Here is a 17,159-nt window from a genome sequence, read left to right as displayed (position 1 = left end):
TTGTGCCAGAAACAGAAAAAAGAATGGATATCTATGAAAAACAGGAAAGGAAGAAACACGGGACTGTGTGTAGTTCAGTGTTTGAAATTTTTTTAACTTGTTAAATTCAATCATTCATGAATTCATCTACCACCCAATGATATTTATTAAGCACCCATCACTTGATCCATTCAATAAATATTTTTTTAAGTTTACTTATTTTGAGAGAGAGAAGAGAGAGCATGCATGCAGAGAGAGAGAGAGAGAGAGAGAGAGAGACAGAGACAGAGAATCCCAAGCAGGCTCTGCACTGTCAGCACAGAGTCCGACACAGGACTTGAACCCACAAACTGTGAGATCATGACCTGAGCTAAAATCAACAGCCGGACACTTAACCAACTGAGCCACCCAGGCGTCCTCAATAAATATTTCTTAAGCATTCACTAGGAACCAAAGCACTGTTCTATAACAATGATTCTAAGCTGGAATGATTTTGTCCCCCAGGAGACATTTGGCAATGTCTACAGACATTTTTGACTGTTGTGACTAGGAGGGTGCTCCTGGCTTCTAGTGGATAAAAACATTCTATAATGCATAGGACAGTCCTCTACAACAAAGAATCATCTAGTTCAAAACGTCAATAATGCTGAGATTGATAAACTCAGTTCTAGAGGCTGAACAAGTTTCTACAATCTTGGGGCTTATGTTCTAGAAGAGATAAACAAGGAAACAAATACAATCTCGTATCTCAGTTACTGATAAAAAGAATTTAAAAAAGAGAATCAGAAAGGCTGAAACTAGGAGTATGATGGAGTGTTCTCTTAGACAGGGTCGCAGGGAGAGGGGCCAGCTCTCCACAAAGAAGTCTCTCCATGAGCACACAACTCCTATGAACATCTAGGGAAAGAGTATTCCAAAAAGAATTTTAAAATGGCAAGTAAAAAGTCCCTGAGATGAGAATGAGCTTGTCATGTCAGAGAACTAGTAAGAAAGCCAGGGTAGCTAGAATAGAATACAGACAAGAGTAGTAGAAGATGAAATCTGAGGCCTTACATGCCATTCTCCAAATCCCTTAAAAGTAGTATCCCACAGGGGCGCCTGGGTGGCGCAGTCGGTTAAGCGTCCGACTTCAGCCAGGTCACGATCTCGCGGTCCGGGAGTTCGAGCCCCGCGTCGGGCTCTGGGCTGATGGCTCGGAGCCTGCAGCCTGTTTCCGATTCTGTGTCTCCCTCTCTCTCTGCCCCTCCCCCGTTCATGCTCTGTCTCTCTGTCCCAAAAATAAAAATAAACGTTGAAAAAAATATATATATTAAAAAAAAAAAGGTAGTATCCCAGGGCACCTGGGTGGCTCAGTTGGTTAAGCATCCGACTTCAGCTCAGGTCATGATCTCATGGTTTGTGAGTTCGAGCCCCACATCGGGCTCTGTGCTGACAGCTCGAAGCCTGGAACCTGCTTCGGATCTTGTGTGTCTCTCTCTCTGCCCTTCCCCCACTCGCACTCTGTCTCTCTCTCTCTCTCAACAATAAATAAACATTAAAAAAAAATTTTTTTTTAAAGTAGTATCCTTCTCCATCCAACATGCCTATACTAAAGAAGTTTAAACCAACCAATAGTTTCACGCCCAGAGTAAACAAATTCAATCGGTTATCTCATTAATCCCATAGACTGTACTTCATCTCTTGGCTTAAGCACAGCTAGGGACCTAGATACTAACTGGAAGCTTCCCAGGGTTAAAAATCACCTCATGATAATCTGTCTGCCTATCCACCTGCCCTTCAATTTTGCTCCTGAAAAGCAATACAGTATGGTGAGGTAGGAGCTCATTACCACAGTAAACACAATGGCATCCAGTTGCCAAACGAAAGAACTTCAACATGGGAGAAGTGCCAGGAGCTACCTAAGAGTATTCACATGCCACTCCAGGAGACTAACGAACAACAGGCTCCTATAATTATGTGGGAACTGATGTCAACACAGAATTATGAACACTCCTTCATGTGTTCTAGGATAGAATACAGTGGAGGGTTTCCACTAAAGCATTTTGGTTTCTCTAAAACATAAGGAAACAGACTAGAATGACTTTCATGTCACAGATATTTAACCACCCTCCCACCAACCTGAAAAAAGGCTTTAAAAATAATCCACAGCCCTCTTCTCTCAATGGAAAAGGTGCTACCTTCCCCTTGAAATTCAATTCAGTCAAAACTGGTGAAACAGATTTCTATCATGCATACAGACAGAATTAATTAAAACACCAAGGTTACTCCATGAAGGGAAAAAAAATCACTCTTCCAACTGCAGGCATTTTCCATCATGGAAATCCAACTATGCAGCAAATAGGATTGATCCAAAACAAGTAATAAAAAAAAAAAAAAAATCACATACACACTGTGAATATTTAAACTGAAAATCCTACAATTTCTACCACTAAAGCTGGATTTTTACTCTCTACATCAATGACTTTTCACTGTTATACGCAGTACACAACCTTGAAAGAGAAAAGGAAAGAGGCAGAAGAAAGATATGTAACTGTATGAAGATATCCTGTCTATATAATTTCTCTAACAAGAAATGGAAGTACACATCCCATGATGCAGCTTTTCCCCTAATATGACTCTTTCCTCTTGTCTTAGATTTGTTTAAAGCCCTAAAAACATAAACTCAGAAGTGTACTTATTCACATACTACTTAATATAACATGTATTAGGTGCCACGGGTTATTCCCAGATACAGGGCAACCCAGGAGCCAAGCCCTCTCATCTAAAATGATGACAAATCAATGAGAAGTCTGCTCTTGTGTTCAATTAAATAACCACAACAGCAAAGAATGGCTCCATAAAAGAGATGGCTATAGATTAACTAATGCAAGATCAAGGGTAAATGAAATGTCTGAAAATTATCCTAAACAGAGGTCAGGGAATGACCTCACCAGAACCTACTACACCCCTCAAAGCAAAGAGAAAAATCCTGTTAACCTGAAAACACTAAAGTACTGGAAAGGTAGGGGAACATATATAGAAAACAGTCAACTGCAATAAATCAGTAGTAGTTCAAAGTAGTGTTTTGTAACATAGCCAGAGATCAATAATCTAGCAAACAATAACACTAGATTTAGAACTGTTTTTGTGGCTTCATTCACCAAAACTGTTTCAGAGGAACTTGCAAAACATATTAGAGCTGTTTCTCTGGAGTTGTTCATCTTAGGATTTACATCAGCTCTACGTCAGAGCCAACATGACTTTCTCAGGCTGTATTTTAGCTAATAACAGCCACAAGATTTCCGAGAACCAAGAACTAGGATCCTAAACTTGGCCTCTGCATTATAAGACATGTACTAGTTGGTTCCTGACTGCCAAGCAATTCACAGCAACCAAAGAGCAGCTGCAAACATCTCATTTCCAGATGCGTTACAGACTGGCAGTAAATGGTTCAACCATTTTTCCTTTCTAGGCCTTAGGGATCCATAATACAAAAAGGAGAATAGAATGTGCCCTTTCATATTATCAAAGTTACAAACTTCAAATCACATCCTTTAACATCTCCAAAAATGATTCTGCATTAGTCCAAGGCAGATCATTAGTACATCTATTTTCAAAACCTTAAGTCAATTTTCCACTTCACCAAAAAAAAAAAATTAACAGATTCCTGGATTTGGACAGCGAAATTATGCAGAGAGTAGCTCAATGTTCATAACTAATATTTCCTCCTCATCCACACAGGCCAAGAACCAATGGGTCTAGAAGTGCTAGCTAAAAAAAAAATGGGAGTCACACAAGGCCAAAGCCATTAACATCAGCCAGCATTTAACCAGAGAAGAGAGGAGTTAATCAGATGAAGGACACACATTCTAATTTAGAAATCCAGACCAAAGCCAGACAGACTAAAACACAGTCTGAATACAAAAGCAATACTAGGTGGAGCCTGAGAAGTTTGCCTTAGAGACTTGGGAGCAATAAATTGTTTAAAAGGTTCTTCTAAAACAGAGTTTCCAAATTTACCTGAAGATAAGACACATCTTAGGGCATTTGTTTAAAACACACACCCACCACCCACCACACACACACACACACACACACACACACACAGCCACACACACACTCCTGGACCCTAATCCAGACCTACTAAAATCAGAAATATTTCAGCAGAAAGATCTGGTGATCTGTATATTTAAGAAGCACCTTAAGTAATACTTGGGTATTAGGGAAGTCTGAAAAACATTGTTCTGAAAGAGTATTAATAATCAACTACACCAACACTATTGTGTCTGAACGGAAATCAGCAAGGAAAAGCTGATGAATAAGCTGGGTCAACATAAACGTGTTGCATGCATTTATTAGTGTTCCCTCATGAAACACCATTAAAACGACAAGAGATTTTTTTTTAAGACCTAAACCTGAAAAAAAAAAAAAAATGAAGAAAATGGGAAAGGATGCAACAGCAGAAGGATGTCAACAAAATTTTGGAAGCTGGAAGGCACATGCACTAGTGACAAGTAACTTCAAAGGAAGGAAAAAGTTAAACACTTGCAGCAGAAAGTAGATTCCCACCACAGAATCTCAGAAAAAGCTCAGAAACCAAAGGCACCTGGTACCTCTGGACAAAGGGGCCTTGGAGGGGCTAAAACAGGAGAACTGATTGAAAGTCTGTAAAGGAAAGAGATTCCCCTCTGGGCACCTGGGTAGCTCAGTTAAGCATGTGACTTGGGCTCAGGTCATGATCTCACAATTCGTGAGTCTGAACTCTGCTTGGGGTGAGCTCATGCCCTGCTTCGGGTGAGCCTTGCTTCTCTCTCTGCTCCCCACTCACTTGCGACTTCTCTCTCAAAAAAAAGAAAGAGGTACCCTCTTTCCCTTGCCCATGCTGCCAGGCAGAAAGCCTCTGAACCAAGGGAGCAGTTACAGCTTAGAGCAGGAGTGCCATACTGTAAAAAGGGAGATCAAGTGAAAGTCTTCCACTCAGCGATGAGACCTGTCCCCGTTCCTCAGCTCTCTTCCCCAATTTGGTTCCAAACCACCTACTGCTGGGCTCATCCTCTCTACGCAGGAGATTGGAAGAGTCCTCTCCAAGGAAAATAACCAGTTGCCAATACACCCTACAGTGATGCCTACCACTTGATGAGCCAGGGCTCCACACTGAGAGCTTTTTAGTGCCTCATTCTTAAAAATAAACAGCCAAAAATTACCAGACATTTGAAGAAAATCTCTTACAGGAAAGACAAGAATCAAAGTAACAAAACAGAATTCCTGACAATGTGTGAAAATACTTATATATAAAGTTCTGGGGCACCTGGGTGGCTCAGTCAGTTCGGCTTAGGTCATGATCTCATGGTTCGTGGGTTCGAGCCCCACATCAGGCTCTGTGCTGACAGGTCAGAGCCTGGAGCATGCTTCAGATTCTGTGCCTCCCTCTCTCTCTGCCCCTCCTCTGCTTGCACTCTCTCTCTCTCTCAAAAATGAACAAATGTTAAATAATAATAATAATAATAATAATAATAATGATAATAAAGTTCTGGAACAAAAAGAGCTTAAGGAAATTTAAAATGCCAATAGCAAATATTAAAAATATCACAGAAGAGTTGGAAGAAAAAACTCAGAATATCTGAAAACTGAATGAGGAGGGAAAAACAGACAAATTCATGAGGAAAAAAAAATTAAGAGGACCAGTGTTGGAATTTCACCATCTGGATAATAAGGGTTCCCAGAAAGAGAAAGGACAGAAATCACTACCAAAGAATACATTATCAAAAATATAATACAAGGGGCGCCTGGGTAGCTTGGTCGGTTGGGCGGCCGACTTTGGCTCAGGTCATGATCTCGCAGCCCGTGAGTTCAAGCCCCACGTCGGGCTCTGGGCTGACAGCTCAGAGCCTGGAGCCTGTTTTGGACTCTGTGTCTCCCTCTCCCTCTGCCCCTCCCCTGTTCATGCTCTGTCTCTCTCTATCTCAAAGATAAATAAACGTTAAAAAAAAAAATTTTTTTTTAATACATAATACAAGAAAATTTCCCAGAATAGATGGAAATAAGCTTCAGACTGAAAAGGCCCAATGAATGTCAATCATGATGAATTTTTAAATAGTCACACCAAGGTATACAGTCATGTATCACTGTATTTCAGAATACCTGGGGTAAAGACAACATCCTAAAATCTTTCAGAGAAAAAACAAATCCCATACAAAAAATCCAGAATCAGAATAGCATCAAACTTCATAGTCTACCACTGAAAGTCATAAGACCACAAAACAAGGCTTAAAGTTTCCAAATACCATCTCTAACAACATTTTACATCCAAACTTCCAACCAATGTGCAGGCAGAAACAGGTAAGTCTCAAAAAAAATGCACCACCTCCAATGAACCCTTTTTCATAAAGCCTCTCAACAAGGCTCCACTAATGTAACTGTACTGAAAAGAGATTTACACTTTCCTCAGAGTTTAGGGATGAACTAGTGATTGATACTCAATAAATCAAGCAGAAGGAAGGAAAAAAGGAAAGAAAAGAATGGTAATTATTATATTTAAAGGGAAAATCTATAAGGAAATACTGTATAAGCATAGTACACACAGTCATTATACTGGATGTTAATTTTTCTTCTTTAGGTTACATTTACCTGTATTCGCTTTCTGGGTTCATGGAAGATGGAAAGGGAGGCTGAAAACCTGGGTACTACATTTCCCAGAATGCCCTTTCAATGGAGTTGTGGTTTAAATTCCAACAGTACATATGGGTCAACTGGACCCATGGCTCAGTTGGAAGAGCATGCGACTCTTGATCTCAGGGTAGGGAGTTTGAGCCCCATGTTATAAATAAATTAATTAATTCCATCAGCACAGACTCATTCACTCAAGCCCTAGAAGATGTAAGAAAGGTATATGTCATTATTGCTTTTCTAGTAGCAATGAGCAGGTGTGTGGCCTCCAACAAATGACAGACATGTCGTTTTGCAGGTTTCCAATATTCTACAAACTGCCTGCTTTGGTATTTAAGATAGCCAAGATTATTAATGGTTAGCAGTTTGTAATCCCTGCAAAGTGGCTTTCCCTGACCTATGTTCCCATGATCTTCCAATGGTTGTGCAAGCATCTAATATCCTCTTTGAAATATCAAGAATGGTTTGTTTCTCTGAATGAACCCTGATACATAAAAACATATAAAATATTGGTTTAATAAAAACTGTGATGGGACTGTATTAGGAAAGTAGCAGAAAGAGTTGAGGATAGATAACAGTATAAGAATGCAAAATCAGGGATTTCTGGCTGGCTCAGTTGGTAGAACATGCAACTTTTGATCTCGGGGTTGTAAGTTTGAGCCCCATGTTGGATGTAGAGTTCACTGTGAAAAATCTTGGGGCGCCTGGGTGGCGCAGTCGGTTGAGCATCCGACTTCAGCCAGGTCGCGATCTCGCGGTCCGTGAGTTCGAGCCCCGCATCAGGCTCTGGGCTGATGGCTCAGAGCCTGGAGCCTGTTTCCGATTTTGTGTCTCCCTCTCTCTCTGCCCCTCCCCCGTTCATGCTCTGTCTCTCTCTGTCCCAAAAATAAACAAACGTTGGAAAAAAAAAAAATCTGGAGCACCTGGGTGGCTCAGTGGGTTAAGAGTCCAATTTCAGCTCAGGTCATGATCTCCCAATTTGCGAGTTCAAGCCCCACATCAGGCTCTGCACTGACAGCACAGAGCCTGCTTTTATCCTTTGTCTCCCTCCCTCTCTGCCCCTCCCCTACACATACGCATGTGCGCGCGCTCTCTCTCTCTCTCTCTCTCTCTCACACACACACACACACACACACACACACAAACATTAAAAACAAAATCTTGGGGTGCTTGGGTGGCTCAGTCAGTTAAGCAACCAACTCTTGATTTTAGCTCAGATCATGCTCTCAACAGTTCAAGAGGTTGAGCCCCACTTGGGCTCTGAGCTAACAGCACGGAGACTGCTTAGGATTCTCTCCCTCTCTCTCTGCCCCTCTCCTGCTCATGTGCTCTTTCTCTCTCTCTCTCTCAAAATAAGTAAATAAACTTAAAAAATATATAAAGGGGTGCCTGGGTGGCTCAGTCGGTTGGGAATCCAACTTCTGCTCAGGTCATGATCTCATGGTTTATGGGTTCGGGCCCGCATTGGGCTCTCTGCTATCACCACAGAGCCCACTTCGGATCCTCTGTTGCCCTTCCTCTCTCTCCCCTTCCCCCGTTCTAAAACAAATATTTAAAAATTTTTTTAATTATGATAAAAATTTAAAAAATCTTTTAAAAAAGAATACAAAATCATCTTTCATAGAAATTCAATAGATAATATCTGAGACTAGAAAAACCAAGAAATGACAGTACAGGCATACCATGTAAAAATATGGAAATAATATGCATCAGGAAAAAAAACACCGAAAGTACTAAAAATGAGGACAAATAAGGAGAAATGGAGCAGCTGTTCTTTTAATTATAAGTCTTGTAGTACTATTTGACTATTTAAATTGTGTATTCTTACTATTTCAACTTAAAAATCCAAACATTTAATTACTAAAAGGCAAAAAATCCTAACACTGTATAAGCAAAATCAAACTTCAGACTGACCAAAATTTCAAACCATAAGGTCCGTACTGGATCTGTTGCCAATGTAGTTAAAAACAGCAGAAAATCCCAAACCAACCAAATAATTAAAAGGCCATTATATGCTTAATTCTAGAACCTGTATCTCAGATCCAACTCTAATGAAAGCAGGCTGCCTAATGTGACCTCAATCTCCGCCACAGCCTGGGTGTGACCTAACAATGTTCACCATCCCAGAGTTCACTCTATCGCAGGTCAAATACGTGAAGAAACTCGAGGCCTCAAGAAGAAATCATGACGAAAATTAACTGCAAAGGTAAGCATAAAAACAAAGGGACAGATCTTGAAATCAATTACCTTAGCTCCTTTTTTAGGTCTTATTTTCAATTTAACACAACTAATCAAAAAATTTTTTAGAAACACCCAACATCTGTGGTCAAAACATCTTTACAAGTTCTAGGAAACTGTTAATTAGTGGGTTAGGCTGTAACCTAGCCACAGATGACAAAAAATGGCTCTTCTCACTGTAGGCTAGGCTAGCTGTGTCTCATGTTACTAGGCTTCAGCTTCCATGTCCCAGCAGCCTTCATTCCACACATCCCAAAGATACAAGTAAAAAGCCTATAAAGACAAGAGTCAGGAGTAAGGGAAATCCAGTGAGGACAGTCTCCATGAGAAAAGGCCTGAAAGAAAACTTAAACAGATGCTCCATAAAATGTTGATCCAGACTTCACATGGAGAGAAGTGTCATGCCTCATTTCAAAGATAATATATTAGGCCCTGACTCACCACAGATAATCTAATAACAAAGCTGTGACTTTCATTGTTGAGGTGTCTCTTCTCTCACTCTAATGCCCCGAAGCCATCAGATATACAGACGCTTCATGCTGAAATGCTAGAAAAATTTGCACATTTTCATTCCTTGCTCACTACTGCTGGGCTGCTAAACCAAGAGTCTACTTTAAGTTATGACAACAGGGCAAGCTGATCCAATTACACAAAAAAGGTACTAAATCAAACAGGACCATCTGGGCTTTAAGCAAGAGTATTGTGATGTCTGAACAAAAGTCAATATACTTGCAGATAAAAATGCTTTCATATATTCAGAGTTATAATGGCCCTTGGGCTACCGATTCATTTTCACGTCCAGTAAGAGTTATGTGTTGTATTAAGACATATGGCCTAGATGACGGACGGGTACAAACAGTATTATATTCACCAGTTCATAATGAGAACATCTGTGCTCACCCTCTAGCCCTATGAGGCTTACAAAAAACAGTCAATATTCTCTAGAAGTAAACAGGTTTTCTGTTCCTAAGCAGCAGGTCTGGCAAACCATCCATCTCAACATCCCCATAATCTGACAAGATTGGGTGTGTTCAGGGGGGTATGGCCAAATTCACCATCCCCCATAATCTCAGAATGGTTCCCCAATTATTACTAACCTCCAAACCAATTTCCAAGATCCTAAAATTTTAAGACCTAATCCAGCCATGCAAGTTTAATTTGCCAGACCTAAAAATCAAGACTCAAGACTGGGGCGCGTGGGTGGCTCAGTCGGTTGAGCATCTGACTTCGACTCAGGTCATGATCTCACAGTTCATGAGTTGGAGCCCTGCATCGCGCTCTGTGCTGACAGCTCAGAGCCTGGAGCCTGCTTCCAATTCTGTGTCTCTGGCTCTCTCTGCCCCTCTCTAGCTCACACACTGTCTCTCTCTCAAAAATAAACAAACATTAAAAAAATAAGTAATAACGGGGCACCTGGGTGGCTCCGTTGGTTAGGTGACCGACTTCAACTCAGGTCATGATCTCGCAGTTCGTGGGTTTGAGCCCCACGTCGGGCTCTGTGCTGAATGCTTGCTCGGAGTCTGGAGCCTGCTTCGGATTCTGTGTTTTCTTCTCTCTCTACACCTCCCCCACTTGTGCTCTCACTGACTCTGTCTCTCAAAAATAAATAAATGTAAAAAAAATAATAATAATAATCAAATAAATAAATAAATAATAAAATAAAATAAAATGACTCAAGACTAAAAGAATCTCCTTTATCTAAAAAAGTTCTTATAAAATACATATTCCATTGTACAAGCATCAGATTTCTGTACGATATTGACAATTTCAGCATCAACACTAGTAAATTAATATCTGTGAAAAGAACTGAGAAAAATCTCTCCTGTAAAGACTGGGCTCAAAATTCACTGTCATTTATCTGGTTTTTTTGGAGACCTCACACTCCCTGAAGCCTTGCCTACCTCTCTACTTCTCATTCCCTAAGCTCCAGACACACTGGAACTTCCTTCCTTCAATTCTTCAAAATAGCCATGTTAAAGAACATGGCCCCTCCTCAGGATCTTCATCTATGTCATTCCGTCCACCTAGCACAGTCTTTGGTCTGCCCCGCATCCCTTAGGTGTCAGCCTTAAAAGTCAATTCCTTGGGGACATTCCCTCACTGCCCTGTTTCCCAATCAACCTGGGTTAGGCTGCCCATTAGCTGCTTCCACAGTATTTAGAGCAAAACAGTAATTAATTATTGTTTAATGGATGTCTTCCCCACCAGACCATAACTGTATGACTGCAAGGGCTCAGTCAGTTTTGTTCACTGGCAAAGCACAGAGCCTGTCACACAGTAGGAGCTCAAAACTTCTTGACAAATAAATGAGTAACAGGGCTAAAAACACATCAGCTTTGGCAATTCTACTTATAATTTACCCTACAGATATAGTCACAAAGGGCCAAATGCTTATGGTTACTCACTAGGGCATAGTTGGTAATAGCATAAAGGCGGAAATATTTAAAATGTCTACCAATACACGGCAGGTGCCAAATCTCTATTGCTTTCATGGAATGACTGCAAAAGTAAGTTTTTTAAAAATGCAAATAGTACTAACAGCGTGCTACATTTGTTTAAAAGAAAACGCAAGAAATATATATATGCTTTATATGTACATGTTATCTCTGGAAAGGATCTTAAGAAACTGAAAACATCAGTTGCCCCTGGGAAGACAGACTGGACTCACGAGTACACAAGCATAAAAGACTATTCAATGTACACTCTTTTTTTTAACTTTTAAATTTTGAACCATATAAATGTATTTTTTTTTAATGTTTGAGAGAGAGAAAAAGTGTATGTGTGTGCACACGGGAGGGGCAGAGAGCGAGAGGGAGGGAGGGAGGGAGGGAGGGAGGGAGGGAGGGGAGGGGAGGGGAGGGGAGGGGGAGGGGGAGGGGGAGGGAGAGAATTCCAAGCAGGCTCCACAAGATCTCTCTCCCTGGCTCTCTGCCCCTCCCCTGCTCATGCTGTCTCTTTCTCTCAAAATAAATAAATAAACTTTTAAATTAAAAAAAAAAAAAAATAGAGGAGCATGCAACTCTTGATCTCAGGTTGTGATTTCAACTCCCATGCCGGGTATAGAGATTACTAAAAAATAAAATGGGGTGCCTGGGTGGCTCAGTCAGTTAAGTATCCGACTCTTGATTTCAGCTCAGGTCTTAATCTCAGCCTCCTGAGTTCAAGGACCGCACTGGGATCCACACTGCGTGTGAAGCCTACTTAAAAAAAATAAATAACTAAAGAAAAACAGAAACAAAACTTATAAATAAATAAAATTTGCTAAAGACAGTCCTATCCTCATTTCTAAGACAGTGATGAAGTTTAAATGATTTGATGACAAATATCCTGCTTGCAAGCTAAGCATGGGGCGGGGGGGGGAGTGAAAAGAAAGACAATTCACTTATCCACAAATCTCAGACATCCTACTCCATACTAGATTGTACCACTTTATTATTTTTTTTAATGTTTATTTATTTTTGAGAGAGAGAGACAGAGTGTGAGTGAGGGAGGGGCAGAACAGGAGACACAGAAGCTGGAGCAGGTTCCAGGCTCTGAGCTGTCAGCACAGAGCCCAATGTGAGGCTTGAACCCACAACTCTGAGATCATGATTTGAGCCAAACTTGGACACTTAACCAACTGAGCCACCCAGGCACTCCTAGATTGTACCATTTTGGAAGAAAATTCCATCTTTTTCACAACTAACTGTCCCGATCCAGATACATGGAGAATGTTTTCACAGTCAGAAGGGATTACTGACAGAAAAAAGGGATTAGAGAAAAAAGGGAATTCAGCATTTTTTTTTAGCTTAGAAAGTAGGTCGATACATTTGTATGGAAGAAATATCATAAATACTGACCCAAAACAAAATATTCTCACCAAGGGGCCTTAAAATCCAAATGGAGCTTAATCTGAATCCACAAAGTTCACAAAACTAAAGACCTTTTTGAAAACTAGTTAAAAATGGTAAGGAAATCTATACACATTCCTTAGATAAACAGATGTGCCAAACTTTAAGACATTCTTCAGTAAAGAAATATCTGAGACAAGATTAAACACAACTCCAATAATCCTGTTTGTTACCACAATCAAAGCCCTGGAACAGAGTCAAAACCTTTGGATTTGAACCTGTTAGTTTCCCAAACCTGCATATCAGGTACAGAATACTCTGGACTAAGAATGGCAAGAGGAACCTGAATCCAGGGCCACCAAAAAGAGGATTTTTTTTCGGGATTATCTCCAATGTTACAAGGGCCATTGCCATCGACTGCAAGAAATGATCTTCATAATCCATCCCAAGACCTATTAGAGACACAGTTATCTTCAACTAATTATCCCCTGAAAAACAAAATGGTATTTACTAAGTAGAACGAAGTACTCAGTACAGCCATTCTAAATTGTCATAACTTTGCCATGTTACATGGCAAGTAAGAAGCCAATTCCTGGCTCTCCCATTTGATAACTTCTTTGCCCCCAAACGCTCTTTCTGCATATTAAGTCAAAATCTTGAGATCTAAGACTGACACAGACACCAGCAAACGAATCACCTGATTTCCCTACCAACATTGTTTTTCTCCATAAAGTTCTACTCACCATTTTAAAATCCCCCTTTATAGGGTGCCTGGGTGGCTCAGTTGGTTAAGTGTCAGACTGGCTCCAGTCATGATCTCACGGATTTTGAGTTTGAGCCCCGCATTGGGCTCTGTGCTGACAGCTTGGAGCCTAGAGCCTGCTTCAGACTCTGTGTCTCCCTCTCTCCCTGCCCCTCTCCACTCATGCTCTCTCTCAAAAAAAGGTAAACATTAAATAAAAATTGTGTTTAATACCTGTCTATAATAATACCAAGAAGTACTCATGAATTTAGCCTGTGGTTCCCTAGGCTAAAAGGCTTGAGAGGGAGAGTGGAGCAAAAAAAAAAAAAAAAAAAAAAAAAGTGGGAAATTCTCTCTCTCTTCAGTGCTCTGGACTTTGAAAGCTAGGCAGAGGCAATGATTCTGCACTTAATCAGCAGGTGAATAAGAAACAGGTTTGAATTTAGAAGAAGCATAAAGGAGTGCAAGAACATTCAGTAAAGAATACTGACTCCATTTCCTTGCAGAGCAGCTCTCAGGACCTGCCAATGAACCTCAATTTGACAAGGAACACCCCATCTACTCTAATCCAGGACATATCCCTCAAAAGACAGTCAATCAACCGGAACTCTGCCAACTTCTGCTTGGGAGTTGTGTGGAGCACAAGAGCCTACTTTGAGAAGGAGATCAACAATCACACTCAAGAAGAAAAGAAGTTATTTGGCAAAGGGAAGCATGTTGCCAAAATGTTAGTCACAGCTTAAGGTCCCAGTTTGTGTCTCTGCAACTATTCTTTGCTCTGACAGAGTCCATTCTCTGGCCCAGAAAACCCAGCTCGGCTACTGTCATCTTCTCCATTTAAAGCAGTCAAAAATCCTTTCATTTTTGAGGTATCAAACTGTGACACAGACAACACATCAACCAGAGACTAAAAAGAACAGGGAAAGAATGTGTTATTTGCCATTTTCTACCTAGGACTGGCTCAAGTAGAGCAATGGAAAAACGTGACAGGATAGGAAGACTGGAAAATCATTATGTTAAAGAGCAGGCTATACCAAAAGCCTGCCCAGAGCTCTGAACTCCCATAACGTATTTCCAAACCCTCTGAAAAACAAACCAAAGAGACACCCTGTGGTTCAAATAACGGCAAAATATTAAGCTGGTTTTTACCCCCAAATAAGTATGTACTATATACTTCATAGCCTGAAGATCTTCCTGCTCTTGCTGGGGTAAGAAGACTATAGTTTGCTTGAGAACAGCCTGAACAAGCCCAAGACTTTCAGAATCATTTCAGAGCAATAGGAAAACAGACACAAGTACACTAGGTTACTCTCCCAATCTAAGAAGAGGTCAAGAAATTGTGTCTTCGACAGGGACAGGACTTCTCTCTTCCTTTCTTAAAAGCCATTAATAAAACCTGAAAACTCCACTGTTATCAACATCTTCCACCTTGCCCTGCATTTCACCTTTGTGCTGACATCACATAACTAATCAGTACCAACTAAAGTAAACACTACAGATATCAAGTATGAGGTAGATTTGGAAACTGCCCCCTCTTAAGCAAATCCAAGTCAGACCTCAGAAATGCCAAGACTTTCAGGAACACTTCTTCTAAGCTATATTAAATAAGTTCACCTATGAGCAAAGTGTTTAGAATATTATGCCCAAAGAAAAAATTGGAATAGTCAAGATTTCAAAGTATTAACAATAAAGAAGCTGAAACTGGCCACAAGCACACTCCTCCCCACCAACGGGGCCAAACTGCCAGGACCAAAGCAAAAGGCTCAACTAAATAAAGTACTATTTTTCAGCGAATTCTCCGAGTTCATTGAGGAAAGTCAGTGTTTGGCAAGGGTAAAATAAAACACTGCATTCTCTCACATTCCTCATCAACCAACCTCATTCAACCCAAGCTCTAACTTCCCTATCTCCATCTTGATGGTAGCCAATACAATGTAACAAGTAATATGAAATTCTGGGCTACTAAAAGTTGACTCGGAAAAAAGTTAAAAAACTGAACATGTATTAAATCAAAACCAACTATATTCCCTGGCACAACAAACGCGGAAAACCAACTATTCCCTGGTGTAACAAACGCAGCAAGGCTGAGAAGAAACTGAGAAAACAGGTCTTCTAAATACCAATATCGCAATCTTGTTGTCAGAGATCACTTCTTTGCAACCACTTTAAAGATCCCATTTAGGGGCACCTGGTGGCTCAATGGGTTAAGCATCTGATCCTTGATTTTGGCTCAGGTCATGATCTCACAGTTTGTGACTTCGAGCCCTGTGTTGGGCTCTGTGCTGACAGCGAGGAGCCTGCTTGGGATTCTCTCTCCCTCTCTCTGCCCCTCCTCCCCCTCAAAATAAATAAATAAACTTAAAAAAAAAGTCCCACTTAGTTAAAACAATCTTTCAGAAGCAGAGAAGAACCAAACCTGTCTTTCAAAGGGGGGGGGAAAAAAGGACAGTTTAATGACTTGCCTCAAAGTTACTTAGTAAATCCATAGGTATGCTAGAACAGTCCTTATTCCCCAAGGTTCTCTTTTGGTTTGTAGGAGGAGACAAAAGCCACCAAAACATTCCGTAAATCATTCAGAAAACAATGAGTAAAAACAGCACCATGAAAAAGGAGGTGGATCCTGGGGGAGCCCAAAGCAGTAACAGATTATTCAAATCCCTTTAAAAATACGAACTCCAGTACAGGCCAGCTTCTTCCAGCTCCTCAGCCGTGCGTTCTCTCTTAGTAATTTTCCTTCCTGATCAGTAACTTACCACCACACGCTGCCCACGTCTAACACTTTAAGATTTCCATCTTCCCTTGCTTCACACCACTCCAATCTGAACCCTCAACTCTAGGTTGCTCCCATGCGCAACTCAGTACTTCTCATACCTTTATCTCAACTCTGATTCTTTCTCCACCAACGCTCTCAAGATACCCTCTAGTGTAAGCAGCTTCCTGAATCATCCTAAACCATTGGTTGTCACTCAACTCAATCCCTAAAATGTCACAGTGGCCTCCTCACTCAGCATCCTGTTAATTACCTGTTCACAACAAGTCCGCCCTCCCCATCTCCCTTTAGGCGCACGGTTACTTGTTCCTCACTCCCAGCTGCCGTCTTACTTACCTTACCCAACCCTTCAGGATTCCTTATTTCCTGTCTCTCAGTAACCTTCCTTCCCATTTTCAGTCAGCGCTCGTCCCACACCAATTCCCGACCACTCCTCCCTACTTAGATTGCCCACGCCCCGCTCCAAACTCTTCAGGCCCAGCCCAGCGTTCCACTCACCCCTCAGACTCCGCCCCCAGGACCCCCCTCTCCCTTAGGCCCCTCCCCCAATCTCCTCTCTGTCTCTCTCCCTCCCTCCCTCCCTCTCTCTCTCTCTCTCTCTCTCTCTCTCTCTCTCTGTCCTCTCCAAGCCCCGCCCCAATGCCCCCCACCCCGGCCCTCCCTCCCATTCAAGTACGCAGGTCATCTCAGCGACATACCCAGCCTCCTCGGCCTCCTTTCGACCGGGCTGTAGCTGCCCCGGGAGCGAATCCTCCGCCACCTCCGCTCCGGCTTCGTCCCGTCCGGCTAGCTCCCCAGCAAGCTCCCTCTCTCGCCGCCGCCGCCCCTTTTGCCAACCCGGAAATGGATCTGCTCCCACCGTCCCCAGCGTCCGCGAACAAAATGGAGGCGGGGGAAAGAGGAGGAGGGAGCAGGGGGCGAAAAGACACTACACGCACGCGCTATCGGAAAGCCC

At 41.6% G+C, this 17,159-nt stretch overlaps 1 protein-coding gene across 6 annotated transcripts in view; it reads right to left on the bottom strand.

Moving 5' to 3' along the window:
• The window catches only part of WIPF2 (WAS/WASL interacting protein family member 2), a 48,659-nt gene extending 31,620 nt beyond the window's left edge, over window positions 1-17,039 (bottom strand). For 2 of the 6 annotated variants that reach the window (XM_053212037.1, XM_053212038.1), the window contains exons 1-2: window positions 16,903-17,039; window positions 10,276-10,451 (exon numbers count right to left, since the gene is read on the bottom strand). The gene's annotated coding sequence lies outside the window, so the exon portion shown is untranslated. Of the gene's footprint in view, window positions 1-10,275; window positions 10,452-16,540; window positions 16,694-16,902 lie in introns of those variants that run through there. The other 4 variants (XM_027033828.2, XM_027033827.2, XM_015078557.3 and 1 more) reach the window with 3 other exon arrangements.
• Between the last annotated feature and the right edge of the window lie 120 nt (window positions 17,040-17,159).

This window comes from Acinonyx jubatus, chromosome E1 (assembly GCF_027475565.1).
Source record: "Acinonyx jubatus isolate Ajub_Pintada_27869175 chromosome E1, VMU_Ajub_asm_v1.0, whole genome shotgun sequence".
NCBI lineage: Eukaryota > Metazoa > Chordata > Mammalia > Carnivora > Felidae > Acinonyx > Acinonyx jubatus.
The sequence above is the reverse complement of the archived record's forward strand: the minus strand, read 5'-3'. Positions and strand labels throughout refer to the sequence as shown.